Genomic DNA, 20,103 nt, shown 5'->3' on the forward strand with positions numbered 1-20,103 from the left:
AAATTTAATATATTTGCTTGTTTTTATGGATTTTCTTCACACTTAAAATGTCTCACTTATCATATACAAATAACCGTTGACTAGACAATTATTTTGAAACAAAAGAAATGTAATTTTGTTCTATTTCTTTCATAAATAGCAGCTGCATTAGTAGTAATTAAACTAATTAATTAATTATAAAAAATATTAATTAATGTATTATTATTATTAATTAATTAAAGTGTAATAAAACAATGGTAATGTGAATTTGTAGAAAGTTTTCGAAATAACACCCCCCTTGATGAAATCCTGCGTACGCTACTGCATTTGACAAGCAAAATAAATGGTTTCTGCTGCTTCGCCGAAGCTATATCATGGGTCATTCGGACGGATCAAGTTCAAGCAATCACCTGTTACTCGGAACTCCGTTGTACTTCCCAGCAGTATGTTTCAGGCTTTTCGATCCACAACCATCCTTGAAGAAGACGATCGGGTGTTCCAATTGCTTTCGCTTACGGATGCAAAGAGTAAAGACTAGTTAGTTCGTGCTTTTTCCGCGAGATGGCTTGCCTCAGTTGAATCTTGAACGGGAAAGGGAAACCTGTCGCGCAAGAACATGTGTTGTGGTTAGTACGCGTGTGTCTCGGTAAAGTTCGTTTGCGTTTGTTGTGATTAGTTTGTTGATGTTGAGTCGTGATGTAATATGAGCTTCTTACTGTGAGAAATACGTGGTGTGACAGAAGAGTATTGACTTCGTTAGATCATGCTATACCTCTAGACTTGGAGAATTTAGATTTTTCTGAAACTTGAAACTTGCTAAATCAAGAGAGAAGGAAAAAGGTAAGTGATTCAACTCTATTCTTACACTTATAATTTATTGGTTTGTTAATGTTCGCGAATGATGCTTTTCCTGCTCTATTTTATGACAGTTTGTTTCCAGAAGTTCATTTAATTCAGAAAGGCTAGCGGGAATTGAGCCTGTAGTTTTATATCAAATCCTGTCATTTGTGCTCTGCAGAGAATCGAACTCAAAACGCATTGATTACATTACAAGACGAACATATTAACCACCAGCGTACCGCTTGTGGTGTGTACAGTTACGATGCCCGGAGGATGGGGAGAAGCTTCAACTCTTATTCAGATTGTCCATTCTCAAATAGACAAGAAAGGCTTTCCAAGAGACAGTTTTTGCATGTGACATTTTGCCACTCCCACGAAATGTTGTCATCTCCCTCCACATTTCCATTCACCTTTATTAGTGCCGTTACTGTTGTATTGTAGTGGTAGCTTTAAATAATCCACTGAAACGCTGTCAGGTGCCTTGTAATGCACATAGTAAATGTTATTGATTGTAAATTGTTAGCACAAGTTCGATTTGCAAGGCACAGTGGTTAACTTATTCCATCTAAGCACAAAGTGAACTTGTCATGGACGTCCAGAAAGAGGGAGGAGGGGTGGTATGCCCCTCCCTCTAGAACATTTCACACTCATAACTTCATGTTCATTGCGATCGCAGTAATTTATGTTAATTATTGTAAGAGCGCTACGGTAACATATCTTCAAACTGAAAGAGTATTAACTGAAGGCGCGAAAATATGCCTCGTTTGCCCCTCCACTGTAAGAAAATATCTTGCATGCTCCTTCCTGAAAAAATCCTCCGGACGTCCATTCACACTATGTTGTTGAAATTATGCAATTCATTTTGCAGTTTGTCGCTTCTAATTACATGGATCGGCGAATGCATCCGCCTTTTTGGCTCCCATTTCTTACGCCGACGTAGTCTCGACCAATTTTTACTGTGATTTGTAGGTGACGTCACTGGGGGTTTTCGGGAATGGAGGATCCAAGTTGATCATTTCTTATATATGCACAATATACGAAAATTGAAAATGTTTTGTTTGTTTGATTTAAGTTTACTTTTTGTTCGGATAGGCGAATCGGGAATGGACCTACCTACACTGGTCGTACAGTTTAAAGTGGGATCCGAATCACTGTGCAATGTGCCTCCACCCATTGGCGTACGAAGGGGGGGGAGCTGATGGGGCTACAGCAGCTCACCAAATTTGGAGAAAATCAAAATTTTTAAAGAAAGCAGTAAAGAACTCGGGAAACCAAAGTGGTAAATGAAAATCCCCTTAAAACAAACCCCGATCACCATATTTGTCTTTGAACAACTTTTAACCGCGGAGCTATCAGAAAGTTGGATTTTATTTACCTATATCGGCTGATACTTTTCCGGCATTTGCGGCGTGCGCCAAAATGCATCATGACACTTTCGCAGAGTCTAATTAATCATCCAGGTTATTATTTATTTATTTATTAAACACTACAGGCAAATGCCCAATTACAGTGCTTTGAGGTTAAGTTCTGAGTTAGGTTCATACATGTTGACAAAACAAAAGTAATAAAGAATTGGAAAGAGAAAACAAAGACAATGAGAATAGAAACTATAAAATGGAACAGAATAATCGTTACATAACAACAATATATAATACAAGGGTGGTATATCATAAAGTATACAACATACTTTGTTACAATGCTTTTATACAGGGTTCACATAATATGTTAGCTTTAGGTGTAAATAGATCAATGTCAGGGGTATTATTAGAGTTCAGTTAATATTGCACTAATATTGTGTGGAAAACTGTATTTTGTGATTACATAAGATGTATTTTAATGTTCTGTAATACTTGAATGTTTTAAAGCAAAAATCTAATAAATTGATGCACATAATTGGTATTTTGAACAACTTTTAATTATTACAATTTTCAAGTAACGGTATCGGTGAGAATCGGTAGGAGTATCGGCATCGGTGTTGCTATCTGCTCAAAGTGGTATCGACTCAACCAATTGAAGGGCTAGGGTGTAATACATGGTAAGTGACATTTTGGTCATTTTTGAGTTACGAAGTATAATGTGCCATCCTTCAATTTTCGAGTGAAATTGCCATGTCATACAATTTGCATTGGACTCAGTGAAACCTTCTGAAATTGGTAAACACAACACCATAACATTTTATCTACAGTATATAGCTTATAATAACCTTTATTCTTAATGAACTCAGAAATGACCAAAATGTAACTTAAGCAGGATTTTATTTCGAAGGGGGCTGAAATTGTAAAGGTGGATATTACATAGCTGTAATCTTGAGGGAAAGGGGAATACACAAAAATATTTCATAATTAATTGAAGGGCTCGGGTGTAAAACATGGTCACGTTTAGCCAAGAATGCAGAAAAGCGACGTAAAATAACAAAAATACGCAATGCACCCTGGAAACTGCTAATTTTAGAGGATAAAAATGCTCTGGCGACTTATGACCAGGAAATTGCATGAGCATTTTTTCATCGTATTTGCTCTTTTAAGTATTTATAAATAATAATAATCATTAGCCCTCAACGTCACGATTAATCTACGGATGTAAGAGAAATAGGCGTTAAGTAACTACAGATTTCAGCATATTACCGTCACTGGCGTACGCATATTTTTTTTTGCCAGAGGGGGCTAGAATAGTAAATGTGGATCTTACGAAGCTGCGTTACCATTTTAACCTTCTTTTTAAAATCTGTACAGACAAATATAGTAATTTTAGGGTAGGTTACCGTTTACCACTTTGGGTTTTCCGGTGTTTTTCCTTCTTTCAATTGATTTTTTTCTCAACATTTCGGAAAGGGCTGAATCCCCATGACCTCTCCCTGGGCACGCCAGTGGTTACAGTACGCACAAGGCAATGTATATAAATAGTCTATTATCTGGCATGCATAGCAAATTTCATATGATTGATTGACTTTTTGAATTAAGTTATTTTACTTCGCGTTTCTGTCACTTCTGGCTAATTGCAAAGATGAAGATGTATGGTGATAAGATGAAGTAGATGAGGGGACAATCACAAACACAAATGGACAGCACACAACACAGGCCACACGGAGGATTATACTGGTCGTGAGTCCAGGCGCCAGAACCTCACTAGTCTGCAAAATGCAGTCCAGGGTGTACTACGTGGAAGTGAGGTTGACATTTGGATGTCTTCACCAATGGTCGCCCCTTACACCCCAAATTTGATATAATTTCATCCAGTGATATTAAAACTAGACTCTGAGGCTACGAAATGACGTTTTTAAGTGGGTGACGTATTCAGCACTTCGAGCCCCATCGACAGTTTTTTCTGGCTTTCTAGGTAGGAAACTTAGGAAAGTTAAAATATTGCCAGCCAGTGGCGGCGATTGTGTCCCAAAAGTGGGGGGCAAAGACAGTATATTTCTCTTTGTAGATAAGATTTAGCATAGTGCGGGGGCAAAAGTGGCGAAAATTGGGGGGCAACTTCCCCCCTCGCCGCCACTGTTGCCAGCTAATCCAACCATCTTGTAAATAACAACTAGATCAACAGGTGGCGCTGAATCCACTGCATGTTTACTCAATGAACAATTGAACAACGTTAATGTAAGACACATACTACAAACTTCCGTAAGTTTTAAAATGGCAATGAATTGTCAAATTCCAACATCACATTTGTTGTTGGCAAATAAATGGTACGAGGCGAGAAATAAACCAGAAACCGAGGCATCGATAAAGAAAAATAAGAATTTTACTAAACGAAAATTACATGCGACATATTAGTGAGGTGTTGCTCGGTGATAAATTATACTGAACTGTAAAGTATGGTTGCATGCATACATTCAGGAGAAATGTAGTTTTGAAGGGTTTGTAGCGTAATGATAAAGTATCCAAAAATCTTACGAGTTATACAATTTTAATCGTTGAAATGAACAAAGTGGATGAATATCGACAAGTCACTTGTGCCAGAGATATCAAAGCCACTTGGAGATAAATTGAAAACGAGTAGAAGCAGTGGTTCAACAAGTGATAATGTTCGCAGAGCCATCATCTTGTAATTTCAGTTGTAAAATACAAGTACATCAGACATACGAAGACAAGTACGTACCGTTATTTTGAATGAAGGTCACTTCACATAAATATCTCGATACATTTAGGATCTGTACTGTCTTTTGAAGTCCAGATAAGATAAATGTTGAGTCTTATCCAATATTGTCATAAGCTTTATGCGTAAGATCTTACTGTAATTTTTAAATCCGTGGGTTCTGCATCGATTACAACTCGTTTTGGTTGTTACGTTACAAGAATACTAATTGACGGATTGGGTGAAGGCCGGACCAGCCGGACTAAAGACCGATAACCGTTGTTCCTGTTGCTATCGGACTCTTCTCTGCCGACCAACGAACACGGTGCTTGACACTTGTAATGTACTATAGTGACTCATCTCTGTTCTAACATGTACAGTATCATCCTCCTACGTAAGAAAAACGTTGCTCCGACGAGTTTCAGTGTGTTTGCTTGTGAAGATCTAATATGAAATCGAACACATGCAGGAACATGTTGGATCTTTGGTTTCGGCAACGTGGACGTAATCGATAAATACTGCTTTGTAGAATCAACTCAGAGGCCCACTTTGTTGTGAACGTAATATCCGTTGTTGGCTCAAACTGTCAAAGAACTTGCCTAATTAATGTCTGTTTATATAATCCCAGATTACACCTTGAGAGTCGTCTTATGCAACAGAACATTCATTAATTTCGAAGTAATATATAATGCTTATTGTAACAAAGCAAGGTGGATTGATTGAAATTAAGATTTAAAGCACTTTAAAGAAATAATTTATACAATAACGTACTTAAGGATTTTGTAAATATCAGAATCACTTGTGGTGAAAGTACATTAATCTCGTAATCATTTAATGGTGTTTATTAGGCTCTAAGAAAGTAAACAAAATGTATGTACTGCTGTGTTCAAGCTCATTTGAAAGGAAATGAAACTGTAAAAATACTTAAATTTATCTTGATTTAAAGTTCAATAATTTTATATAGGCAAGAATAGCAAATATTCTGTGTTGATAAATATGAAAAATACTAATCGTGTTAAACCGTAAATAGATTCATTATCATTAAACTGTAAATAAAAATGGCAGCTGATATTTTGCAAACTATCATTTAAAAATATTCTAAAATTCAGCTACAAAGATTATAAAAATATTTTTTAAGTTATAATTATAGAGTACATCCAGAATGTTTTATTTTCAGTGGAAAAAAGTAACTGAAATTATTATTGTTTCATTGACACACACAACAAACATTTCCGCAGTAGGTTCATGTACACAGTATCAGAAACATAAATGTATATTACAAATATTTTTTTATTTGCTTTAATCAAACTGTTCAAATATTTTACAGGGCCGTTTAAATTGAAAAAGCCTTTATATAAAAAATACATATCTATATGTATGGTGCCAGAAACCACACAAGCAATTTCTATCGTGTTTTTTTTTTAAAAAATCGATTTAAATAAAAACAATCAACAAAAATTATTTTTTAAATAGAAATCATGATTTTTATCTGCTCTGTAACAAACTAAAACTACTACTTCCTATAAGGGCCTATGAATAAGCCGAGCCGGTGGCCGAGTGCATTATGTGGCCGACTTTCGATTTCGTTACCGAAGTTTTCTGGTTCGAGTCCTGGCCTGAACATAGGTGTTGTTTGTGAGTGTTCATTCATCATAGATATCACTCATCGTCATCTTCGCAATTAGCCAAAAGTGGCAAGAAAGCTAAGTAAATAAATGAATTGATTTATTTCACTTTGCATTTGAACCAAATCAATCAATGAAATCATCACTCGTCCTCATCGTTGCGATTAGCCAAGAGTAGCAGAAAAGCGACATAAATTAACAAAAATGCAGATACCAATCCTATCTAAAAATGAAACTGGTTTGTAGTTCTTATTATAAAGCCGCTCCTGATGAAGTGCATTGTGTACAAATATTAGTTATTACAGCATGCATAAAATAACTGTAATAAAATATTTTAAGAGAACAACCCCGCCCCCTCCCTCTCCCATAGCTATGACTCTGCATGTGACAGAAGAAAAGAGGTTTTATTCGTCATAGCTCTGCTATAGGGTCTATATGTAACCGATAGTGAGCAATAGGAATAAAGAGGTGCCTTATGTGTGCGAATGGTTAGCACAGAGAGATAGGGCACCAGGGTTCGAATCCCAGCCTGGGCATGGGTTTCATCATATCATCACTCATCCTCATCTTTGCGATTAGTCTAAAGTGGAAGAAAAGTGACGCTAAATAACAATAATCAAATTCTAAGAGGGCGCACAGGAATTTTGCCCCTGTGTCAGTCCGGCCCTGCAATGCTCACTCTATACGTGAGCACAGCACGGCGTTCTCCCAGTCACGAAAATGCAGTTGGTAAACTCCCTCTCCCAGTGCAGAAAGTAACGGCTCTCCGTCGAGGAAGCCAGACTGGCCGAGACACAGTTCCACGAAGAAGCGCACGTCATGCGTGTTTACGTTGCTCGGAGTATTGCAGTACATGCAATTAGCAATAGATGGATACAAACAGGCTGGTCTGCAGGTCAGTGTTAGCATCACTGCCGTACTAATTGTGTAAGATGTATTCATGATGTTTATTTTTTTATTTTTTTTTTGGCAAAGAGTGCTGTATTTACTAGAAGCAGGTCACTCGTCTTTTGCCTTTTTTCCTTCGTGTTAAAATGTAGGTGTTCATAAACACCTTTACGTTGTTAAAAATAAGAATTCATTTGCCATAACACAAGGGCTGTGCCATACTCCCAGAGAAGTGAATCATGACTGGACCCACTGGCATACGGGACGGGCTGGAATTGTAAAGGTGGATAGTGCATAACTGCTTTCTATGGTGGCGGCATACACATTAAGATATTTCGTACATTAAAAACCTTCCACTATCAAAAATGGCATTCGGCGACCATTTTAAAGCGAGTTTGCATTTACCACTCTGGTTTTCCCAGAATTCTTCACTTCTTTTGTTTCAAAAAAGGGAGCTGTAGCCCCTATAGCCCCCACCCCCATTTGCGTGGCTGGACTTACAGTTTCAAGTGGGGTCCGAATCACTGTGCAATGTGCCTCCACCGGGGATCGAACTCGGGACTCACAGGCGGATCCAGATATTTTTTTTTCTTGGGGAAGAACAAATGTGTGTTGTGATGTGTGAGAGCGCGCTAATTGAGTTTAATTTACGTCGTTTTCCTGTAACATTTGTTTAATCACGACGAAGGGGGTGAATGCCGATAAGATGGAATGAATCAACGGACAATCACGAATGCGCACACGCACACGAGTCACCACCAGCCCCACAGAGGATTTTGCTGGCTGTGAATCTAGCCGCCAGAGCCTTGTTAGTCTGCTCAGGGCGAACAACATGGAAGAGAGGTTGGCAATTTGGTCATAGGCGTGCGCAAGGGCGGGGGGTGCCAGGGCACCCCCTAATGTTTCCTTAAAAAATAAAAGTGTTGAAACTACCATTAAAATAATGAAATTAATATTCGTGTTTTTTTTAAAAAAAAGTAAAGAATTTCGTTTCACTTTAGATGGCCACTCTTTCCTCCCAAAACAATGTGTATTATAGTAGAACCACGAGGAAAACAACCTGCGCAGACCCGCGACTCCTGTGCACCGTACCCCCGCGAGTAGGGGAGGGGGGAGAGTGGACCATGCTTCCTTATGGCCTGAGGTGGAGGGAAGAAGGGAAAGCTGCGCAGGGACTTTTCGTTTCAAGGTTTTTTCCTTGTGGTCGATCTATAGTATTGTTTACTATAATAATGAGTAATCACGTAGTAAAGAAGATGTTTTTAATTTTATAAATCTCACAGAGCTCCTATACAAATCGGATCGCACTTATCTCTATCCCGAGCACAGCCTCTATTGCTAATGCAACCTTCTTCAACTCACAAGGTTTATTTGGTTTTTTCTTCATTTATACATACCAAGAATATTTGCAGTAGGAATAGAAACCGTATCCACAAGAAAAAGAAGAGTTGGCTGTTCTGTACCAAAATTGATTTTCAAATGTTTACTTTCATTATTTATATAATATATATATTGTCGCAATGACAGGAAAACCTGTTCTAAAGTGATAGCGAATACTCACAGGCTACAATCTTAATATTTCAATTTCATATAGCCTAACTACTAATACTTTCTGTGAAATAGGAACATGAATTTACGTCAATTAGGCTAACATTGTCAGGATAAGCAATTCAAAGTCCCCTTAACCCTAGAACACTACCGTGTTCCAATATTACAGTATAACTACCGCTACGTAAAATTTACGTGCATGAAGAAATCTATTTTTAAAGCAACCTCTACATCATGAAAACAAATTTCTATTCATTGTGAACATTATCTTGTTTATTTTTCCTTATATTGGAATTTTAATCTTAATTTTAAAATGTGTAAACATGGTTTTATTAAACATAGAATATTTTAAGAGAAGGTCTTGCTTGACAAGCCCGTTCGTACATTAAGAATGAAGGCGAAAAGTTCGAGCAATGAAAAGCAAACAATAATAATATTCATAACACTGTAAATAAGGAACAAATGTATTTTTAAAGTCTTACAAGATAATAGTGCATGCTTCTAAACTTTTGTTTTCAAAATCTAAGTATCCAAATCGAATTTACAAATGTCAAAATTACGTGGAAGATATTTCACGTTTTACACTGCTACGTAAAATTGACGTACAGTGCACAACATAACAAACCAAATCATGACTATCAGCGCTAGCACTCTCCTTACCACAGTGCTGCCTTATGTCTAACAGACAACTTGAGGCACTGCTAGGCAGAATGGTGAGTGGGTGCGAGGTGGGAGGTAGGGGAGGGATTTGAGCGCAAAGCATACGTAAATTTTACGTACGGTAGCGTTCCACAAATTGGCTTCCCACAGGAGGAGTACGTAGTTGTCATCCTCCTTTTCTTGTAATTGTAGAAACTGCAATACTTTCGGTTCTCTTGTGACGTGGCTGCTACTGTACTTGTCTCTTCCTTCCCCAGTAAGGGGATGACGCTTGTTGTAGATTAAATAATGTTGGTCGAGCACTTGTTATGCCTTCTTCAAAATTGACTTTCTTAATTCCTGTGACAGTCCCGGATTTATTAGCCTTTGCTCCTGCCAGATCTTGGTCAAGTTCTCATGGAGGTGAAGCATGAACTGAATTCATGAGAATGGTCTCTTTTCTGAGTTGCCCTGATCGTTGTAGAAGTTGTGGGTGTGAATAATGTATCCATTAATCGCTGCGATGTTGATCATATTATAGAAAAATGAGATATTATAGAAAAAATTCACGCAAATCTTACGTGAATACAAATGGCGTTATTACTACATGCACGTCAAAATTACGTGTAAGATTTTTCTTCTGTTACTATCGCTACGTATTATTGACGTACAGAGTCCTACATAACGCACAAACTAAAGACGTTCACTGCTTCCGCCCTCCTTACCACAGTGCTGCTACGCACCTGACAGAATGCCCGAGGAATACCATAGGTGGAGGGGTAGGTGGATGCGATGTGGGAGGTAGGGGAGGGAATTGAGCGCGAAGCATACGTAAATTTTACGTACGGTAGTGTTCTAGGGTTAAGACACCCCTAATAAATTGTCTATGCACGCCTATGAATTAGGTACCTTCAGCGAAGGTGACCCCTCCCATACATCCTGTATGCACATTCGTGCGTGTGGAGACGTGAATCCTAGAAAAAGGGGGATTTTTATGTGCTGTGTGTATGCATTCACATGACAAATTCACGGTTTATTCATCCCGAGATCTGGATTTAACCATCCATGCTTTCTGTGTGTTTTTGATTATTTTTTAGTAAAGTGTATTTGAAGTTAAAACTAATTGCTTATCTTCGTTCTTTTAACCAAAATTCTCCCTCCCCCTAGAGATTTTTGGTTGAGGAATTATTTATGACAAGATTGTTGTTATAGGTCTTTCCTACTCTTACGGCGGGCGCTCTATATGCTGGCAAGGGAAGTGGGGAGAGGGGAATACGCAGCAGACCAACCAGACAACATCGGTGGCGCCGAGAGTTACGACGTCGAGAGGAGGAAGTACTACGTGCACCTCATTATACAGGCTGCTACGTTTCTTATCACGCTATAGATTGGTCGCTTCCCCGTTCCCCACTTCCTTTGCCAGCATATAGAGCGCTCGCCGCAAGACTGGAAAAGAGCTATAGTGGGGGAAATCCCCCCCCCCCCCCCGTACGTCGAAGATTTCGTACCCTGCTCTTAAATCACAAGGCGACAGCGTTATCACGACCCCATCGAAGAGACCCTTGAATGTTGTCATATGGAATTAAATATTTTCTCCGCAATAAACTACCTTAACAGGGCTAAGCTCGTCTCCTTGGTCAAATCCGGCAACGCGAAGAGCGGCGCAGCAACTCTTCAACCTGCCTTTCTGCTACAGGTTATCGCACCCTGCCTTTGAAGTTTTCGTTCGTCTTCATCTCGGAGCAGGACGTGAGAGGAGGTTTGGTCGGTCGGTGGATTCTTATGCATGCTCATGGTCGAGGAAGGAGGAAGGACCTCTCTTCTTCTTCTTCCTCCTCCTCCTTTGCCCCATCCGGCGAAGGCTTCGCTTGATCATAATCTGGAGGTGGTGGGCAGAACCTTGCACGGACACTCAAATGAATGTACGCGTTCAATCTGAAGCCTTGGTCATTTTTTTTTATTTTTTTTAAAATTTAAAGCTCGGTTCTGGCTGGCCTGTCGTGTTCATGGGGGAGGAGAGGGTGTTCTCGTGAAAATATTTTAAAATGTAGTGCTGGTTAGGAAAGGTATCGAGAGACAAGACTGGGCAGTCCCGGTCTCGTCTTGAGTTGTGGATGTCTGTCTCGTTCTAGGTCTCGGGCCTATCCGACGGCATAGTTGTAACGTCGCCTGTAATCAAGGGGTCCCGGGTTCGATTCCCTGTGGAGACACATGGCACAGTGGTTCGGATCCCACTTTAAACTGTAGGTCCAGTCCAAATTAGCCTATCTGTGCATAAATTGGACTTAAACATCAAATCAATCAATCGTTAGGTCTCATCTCGCGTCTCAAAATATATGCATATTTCTGATTTGGTTAATTTTACTTTTTATGTCAATTTTGGCTAATCGCGGCGATGATAATGACTGATAATGAAATTTATGAAGGGACACTCACAAAGAACATCCATGCCCAGGCCGGAATTCGAATCTGGGACCCCTGGGGTCGTAACGCGCTATTCTAATCAATCCTCCTCGGAGGTCGGCAAAACTCCGTGGCGCAACAGCCTACTCAGAGCCAAGGCCTGTCAAGCGGTCTTTCGTTTGATGACACGTGGTCAGAGCATCAACTCCCATCCCCGCAGTTTTATCCCTTTCCAAACTGAGGTTTCTTTTCAAGCACCTCCCCAATTGTGATCACGAAGCTGGGTCAACACCGAAATTTTATGGGCTCCCACCAGGAATCAAACCCGGATCCGCTCACACCAGAGACGGGAGCGCTAACCATTTGGCTATGTGGGAGCCCACATATACATTTCCTCCATGATTTTTTTTCTGCTTGACGCCTCACTTCGACGCTACAAGCCCTTGAAGAACTTATTTTTTTCTTAAATATATGCAACCGTGCTCTACAGGTCCACAATTGCCACTGTCAGACGATGTATTTAATATAAAAACAATACATTGCTTCTCTGCAAATAATCAGGTTAATATCCCCTTGAATGACTCTCACGGTAAAGTAATTTTGGTGTTCCAGTACCATACATTCCAGTTTACAAAGAGGAAATAATTTGTTTGGAATATACGTACGTATATAGGGGAGACCGGGGCTAGTTGTTACATAGAGTTTTCGGTGACTTCCGCTAGGGGTAGCACTTCCTTATTCATAGAGGACGTGACTTATTCGACAAAGACGTCCTGGTTGTAGTTTGGTGCCAGTGGTGACATGTCAGTGGACGTTACGAGTGTTTTTTCACTTTTTTGGTTTGAAAGTGATTATTGAGGGTTGCGTTCCAGTTGTGATTTTTACATGAAGAAGTGAAGGTAAGTTTCCGTTATTTTTTATGTTTGAATCAATAATTATTAACGTTGATTTCACGCAGTTACAGATCACTTTCTTGTCTTCATCCGGACAGGACTACATTGGAAGTAATTGCGTCGCGCGGGGCTAGTTGTTACATCGTGTACGGGGCATGTTGTTACATTGTAAACTAAACAAGAAGGTAAGGAAAGTACAGCATGAAAGGAATTCATACAGTGAAGATGAAGACTGTTTGTGTATTATTTGCTTTCATCCGTTTTCCGAAAGTAAAAAGGGGGAAGATTGTGTACAGTAGCTACAGAAATTGAAATCTCATTTTTAAAATTTTATGTTTGTTTCTTCAATTCGCAAAAAGTTGCAAGGGAAAAGTAACAAGTGGATAAAATGTTTGTAGACGTTATATACTTTTGCCTCTCTCTTAATCTTTATTTTTATATGTATGTCTTTACTGCATAAAACTTTGTTGTAACAACGTGCTCCGATACTGTAACAACTTGCCCGAGATCCAAAAATGTAACGTTTATGCCCCGATACTGTAACAACTTGCCCGAGTTCCAAAAATGTAACGTTTACAAGTTCATAATGTAAAGCTATTCCATTGGAAGAAAATATATTCATTGACCAAAGGTGTGATGGTTTAATTCTGAAAATTTGATTATTGCATGTGCAGCATGAAGCTCATAAAAAATTCCGAAGTTAAAATTGTAACAACTAGCCCCGGTCTCCCCTACGTTTAAGAAAGGAGTTTATTCAAACCAAGCATTTGTTAAAATGATTGTTCACCAGAGCCAAATTCTTTTAGTAATCGCGCACATTTGCTTAGTGTTACCAATAAATTTAGTCAAAGTTACCACATTTAGTAAGGGCTACCAAATTTATCAAGCAAATCCAAGACAGATATTTTTGATTCGAGACGAGCCCGAGCCACTGGCAGATCCTGTGAAGAATTCTGGAAAGCGGTGAGAGTCCTTTTGGAGTTCATCCTCTGAGTAAGGGACAACGAGCTTCTTTCAAGAAAGATCTTGGTGCAGTCGGTATACTGTAGATGGACCCGGTCCATTTTGAACATTCCCAGCACAATGCAACAAAGAGTATTTGTGCAGTGCACTTCTGCGAACAATTTATGTAACTTCCGGTGAGGACACGTCTCGGTTTTCGATGAATGAATGGATTTCAATCGAGACTACGTTCATGGAGTATGAATGTAGCCTCCATCCAGTGTTGCCACAATCTAAGAGTGCAATTCCCCTTTTTCTGGTGCAAAATTTCCCTTTCTTTAATTCCCTTCATCTAAAAAAATTGCTATCAATAATTTTGTGACATCGGCTATCATTATCGCGAGTTAACCCATAAAGAGCATCAATTCACAGTAATATTTGGAGTGATTGAATGCATGAAAAAATAACAGAAAATGAAGATCTTCGATATCAAATTCTACACCTTAGGAAGATATACAAAATTTGAAAAGAAGAATTGATGATAACAGTTACCGCTAGACTTATAAGTGGTTGTATTATTGTAATTTTTAAAAGTTCGATAATTGGAATGTTCTTAAACTAAATTTAAATTATTATGGTTTTTGGTTTTACATGTTTAAAGAAAATTTCACATTTGAAAAATCTTAAATCTAATATATGAAGCTGATATGGTGTGCAAGGGGTGACTCTTTTACAAAGTAAACTGCATTTTGCAGACTACAAGGCTCTGGCGTCTGGAGTCACAGCCAGTGTAATGCTCCGTGCGACTTATATTGTGTCCTGTGCATGTGTTTTTGATTGTCTTTCGTTAATTTCATATTATCACCATCCATCCTCATCTTAGTGATTAGCCAAAAGTGGCAGAAGAGCGATGCAAAATGAAGCAAATCAATAAGTCAGTTATGAGTTGATGTCTTAAAATTTTCCTACAATTTTGATATTTTTCTTTTTCCCTTTTGACTTATAATTTTACCCGAATTTTCCTTCATTTGGCAACACTGCTTCCACTCCCAGAACATAAGCGTGTGGTGAAGGCAGTTCAGTGTAGAAACCTCTCGACACCACGTGCGTGTATAGAAGCAAGCCACCTGCAAAGCTACTCATCAATACTCAGAGCCTAGTTTCTGCCCGTTGACCACTCCCGCCCGGGTCTCGATAACTGAACCACATTCCTCAAAGAAACATGTCCTCCTACTCTTCTCTCCATCTCGCCATATGTGCTCGCTACTCTCCGGCCACAAATTTCAAGGGTTGCCATAAACAAATCGTTTCCTGTGTGCACCTGTCTTCATCTCCAGTTTGAGTCCACTGAACTTTTCTTTTGTTCTTGGTGTGCATCGGAACGTCACTTTTTGAAAGTGAGTCAACTTAAAGTTACTCATTTTTAAGAGTAAACTTAGTTGCACTGAAGATCGAAGTTACCAAAGTCCATTTTATGCTTAGATAGGCCAATCGGAGGGAACCGAACCACTAGGTACCTCGACCGGGTATCGAACTTTGGCCCAGTTGATTACAAGGCGACAGCGTTACCAGCACATCATATCCGGTGGAGACACATAGTGAGGGTTGCACTTTAAAAACTGTAGGTCCAGTTCCGATTAGCTTATATGTGCATAAAGATTCAAACAAAAACTCAACTCAGCCAGTACACCATCGAGGAGACCCCACAGTTGCAAGAATATTGCAGCTAAAGTTACCCATTTGAAGAGAAACTTGCAGCCGATTTTGAAAAGTAACTCGGTTGTAGGTAAAGTTACACCTTTTGAAGAGTTATTCAGTAATTAAAAATCTTAGTACCACAATTACAGTTAAATCAGTACTCATTTTGAAGAGTATATCATTAGAGTTATTGGTACCAATTTTGAAGAGCAACATGTAATTAGTTACACTTTTTGAAGAGTAACTGAGCTACCACTGGCGACGTTAAGTAGGGTCAGCAGGATGGGCAAAGCCTTCTTCCCGACCCCACTCCCAAATATCTTGGCTATTAACATTTAATATCCTCCGTATTACCATGGGTAATATTCTGCTATTAACTTTCGACCTTCTTACAATTTTTGTGTACCGCCCCCTTCAAATCTCCGGAGAAATACACCTGACCTATTGAACACTTGTTTGTTCTGTCATATATTTCTTGTAAGGAATCGTCTTTCTCCCATCGTGACGATGACGTCGCTTTTATGGTATCCATGGACCCACGACCTCCTCACAGAAGATCTCGGTTTCGAGTCTGAAGATGAACAAAATACACGAGCAGAAGCAAGACACTCAAAGTTTTTGACAATGGCGGAGGAAAGGTCTCTCTTCGGAAAATCAAAGGAGGGATGTTTTTTTTTTTTTGTTTTTTTTTCAAACAATGTTTAGAAGATTTGTTGTTAGCTTTGGTTGTCTGGGGGCTGGGCATTTTTGCTTTATTTTAGACATTACCCCTCGAGAAACGTTTGGGTATACTTCTGAGGACAGGCACGTAGCCAGAGGAGAGCTAGGGGCTGACCCCCCCCCCCCGAAATCCTACAAATGTTCGTTGGAAATAGTGCATAGTGCTAATTAATTTTATTTCCTTAGCTGGATTAAACATCTTGTATATTAAGTTGTAAGTTGTCATCTTTATGGCTTCTATCCCCCCTCACTCATTCGCCTTTAGATGACGGCTGCTTATAAGGGACGAGCCCCCCAAATAAAATTGTAGCTACGAGTCTGCCTGAGGACTACGCTAGGCTCCAAACGTAATAGAAGAAGTAGGAATAAATGACACAGAAAGAGAGAGACCGACCTAGAATAAGACTCTCTTCAAAGGGAAAAGAAAGTAGAATATCTAGGTAGAAGGAGGGCGAAACAGGATATACTGCAGGAAGCAGGAGATATCGCTGATCGTGACAACAACTGAGTAAAAGTGTAACAATCAATTAAAATTTAATTTAAAGCCGACACCTGGTAAAATATTCTAACTAATGTTGCATGTTCAAATTCTTTGGCGTAATATTTCATGTTTGTTCAGGTACATCCAGTGATTAACTTTCTTCATAATACCAATCAATTAGTGTATTCAACAGGTACAATACTTGCAAAATTAACTTCAGTTAGATATTGTTATTATTTCTGAAAATGTCAAAGTATGTATTTTATTGGAGCTGCATTGGTCTAGTCGGTAGGGCGTCTTGACTACCACGCAGGAGACCTGTGGTTCACTCAGCCTCATATAAATGAATACCTGGGACCAACACTGGGGAACAAAGACTGCCGAAGCGTGGTGCGGAGCACATCACCTAAAAAAATTTGGGTGCTCTACCTCCACATCTTTCCTGTGTGTGCCTGGAAAACTTTACCTATCGTTACATGTCTTTTATTATTTTAGAAAATCCTTATTTCCTTTTGCAGAAAGTATCAATTACATTGTTGACCCTTATAAAGGGATAAAATATAAAATGAATTAATACCTTTTGTGCGCAGGGGTGCCCACAGGAGGGTTTCATGACTGCGTCATGGGAATTTTGGGGGGGACAAATTGTATACCAATTCTATATATCTTCACACAATAAGGGTGGGGGGGATCGTATCGTTTGATTGACTTGTTATTGATTTTTAGTTTTGGTTATTATGTTTACGTTTAGTTATTCTACCTACCTGTGGGTGATCGCGGCGAAAGGGTTGAAATGAAACACCACCTCTTATGCCTTTAGAATCGGTTTGGATGGAAAGGGGGGGCTGGTTTTCGCATTAATACAAGGTTAGTCGAGCAGACAAACTGTGCAGAATAAAGTTGACACTAACAATGGCAGTGAGCCTAAAGTATCTAAAGTAAACATATATTGCTTAAATATATCTGTATTATACAGTGACGCAACCACAGGGGGGGTCATTGCCTCCCCCAACCTTCGACGGAACTCAATTCTAGGGGGCAATGGGGGACAAACATTGACGACCAAGGGCACCTGCAGGGGGCACACAGGAGCAATTACCCCTTCGATTTCGAATTTTATGCAAATAAAAATTCGTTTCGTAAAATTTTCTTGCTTGCTTCGCTCGCATTATCTGCTTTTCTCGTTTTCGTCATGTTCAGAGCTATAGCTAGGGGCGGCGGGAGTCGGCCATGGACGCCGAATGATCTAAATGAAATAAAAAGTTGTAAAAGAAAGAATGTCATGGAGTCCAGTGAAATTATTTGAGCCCTATTAAATCAATATTCTTTTAAATTGCAAAAATTAGATCTAAAAATTTATTTCAATAATATGTGTTGTACTGTATATTTGTATTGAATAAGCTTTGAATATCTATACAATTTAGTGTTAGCTTGTTGCATATGTATTTTCTTATTTTATGTTGCTCCATGTTGCATACGTGTAAAACATATGCTGTACATGAATGTTTATGTATCTTCGGAATGCATTTATCACTCATTTTCTGCCATTCAAAAATACAGTCTGTGGCTTGATTTCCATTATTAGCTAATGTGAAATTGACGGTGTTGAAAAAATATTTCAAATTGTTTGTTACAAACAAATGCATTAGCACTGACTTCTACCATCTTCTTGCGTAATTTATGAGGATAATAACGTCTTTGATACTACTACTGGTAGTAGTAGTAGTAATAATAATAAGAAAGCCATTATTATTATTATTATTATTATTATTATTACTAATGGTACGTTTATCCTGGTACTTGCCCCTCCCCCCAAGACAAAAGTTCGTTGTTATATTTTTCCGCAAATTTTGACTGACAAAAATAATTTGAGTAATTAATTCGGCATAAATGGACGGGGGGCAAATGTTCTACCTTTTTGTGGGGAGTGCGTCATGGGCCTTGGTGGGGATGGGCACCCCTGTTTGTGCGAACATATTTCTAAGAAAAGGTGGGGAGGCAAACAAAATATCTTTCATTACCCGGCTCAAGCTCATTTTGTGAACATAAATATGACCCAAAATATGATTTACCCCATGCTTTAGACCAGATCTCGACAAACCGTTGACCCGTAGCTATCGGGAGCATAAAGTATGTAGCTTAGATCAAATGTTTAAGTGCATCATCGAGAAAGATGCATCAAAAACACATCAATTGATGAATCCGATTACAGCTCGACATTGAAAGAAAAGCTCACTTTCATCATATTTTATGCGCTTTGGCGTTATCTTTACAAACGGTACAAAAATACATCGAACTGTAAACCGGATTCTTGGCAAAGGCACCAATCGATGCGTTTCTGTGTGTGGCTCACCATGTGTTTGTACATATATCCGGATAATATCTCAATGACTAGTTTCTCTGTTTTAGTCTTGAGGTTTTGTCTTTAGTCTACTTTATGCACAGAAAGGCTCCGAACCACTATGTGCCTCCACCGGGTATCGAACCCGGGACCCCTTGATTACAAGGCGACGACTACCACTGCGCCATATCTCTGTTTTAGTCAAAATATGAGCCAAAGGTTAAGCGCCATAGTGTTCACAAAAGCTAGAAACGTGTTTAAATTAATTTAAGAATGGCAGTAATGACGTGACATGCCATAACATTCGGGGCTCTGTTAATAACCAATGACGTAACGACTCATATCGATTGTCTTTGCGTGTTGCAGAAGGATACAGAAACCACTTGCGGCCATCGTTCTACGCTTTTGTTCCAAGCGCCAGTACTTTGAGAAAAGCATATTAAGTTATGTGGCAGGCTTAAGGCCTTAATTATAAAGTTGGAGAATCGAGGTGTATCATTACAGCTTTTTATGACGTGGTTTATCTGGGCTTCGATCGTGTTGTGCTGCCTCGAGTGAAGAGGGGAGGAATGGGATGGCGAGAGAAAAATATGAAAAAATCGAAAACGGTTCTGATGCATTAAATGGATTTTCTTCTTCTCTCTTTTATCACCAGTTGTCCGTTAACCTGAAGTGGCCATCCTGAAATTCATTCGATGAAACTGCATCGTGCGTCGTACCTTGTTGAGTGAATGTGTATTCACTTTTTCCAACGACTCACTTAACTTACCCAATAGACAATGGGTAGGCTATATATCGCAACATTAACGACGAGCCGCCCGCCCGTTTCCCACTTCTTCTTTTTTTTTTTTTTTTTTAGAAAAATATATGTACTAGCATTATTATTACTGATGCATAGTATATTGCTAAGATGATAATATCAACGCGGTAAGATTTGCAGGTTTGATTTAAATAAAACAACAATTTAATGCATAACTCAAAATCATATATCTTTACATAACTCCATACTTGGTAATGAATCAACAAAAC

General features: G+C 39.0%; 1 protein-coding gene across 1 annotated transcript in view; it reads left to right on the plus strand.

Annotated features, from left to right (window-relative positions):
* The first annotated feature begins 602 nt into the window (after positions 1 to 602).
* The window catches only part of LOC145985769 (NEDD4-binding protein 3-A-like), a 187,554-nt gene continuing 168,053 nt past the window's right edge, over positions 603 to 20,103 (plus strand). The window contains exon 1 of the mRNA XM_083119850.1: positions 603 to 819. The gene's annotated coding sequence lies outside the window, so the exon portion shown is untranslated. The remainder of the gene's footprint in view (positions 820 to 20,103) is intronic.

Source organism: Lepisma saccharinum, chromosome 1 (genome assembly GCF_977018435.1).
Source record: "Lepisma saccharinum chromosome 1, izLepSacc3.1, whole genome shotgun sequence".
In the NCBI taxonomy this organism is placed as follows: domain Eukaryota; kingdom Metazoa; phylum Arthropoda; class Insecta; order Zygentoma; family Lepismatidae; genus Lepisma; species Lepisma saccharinum.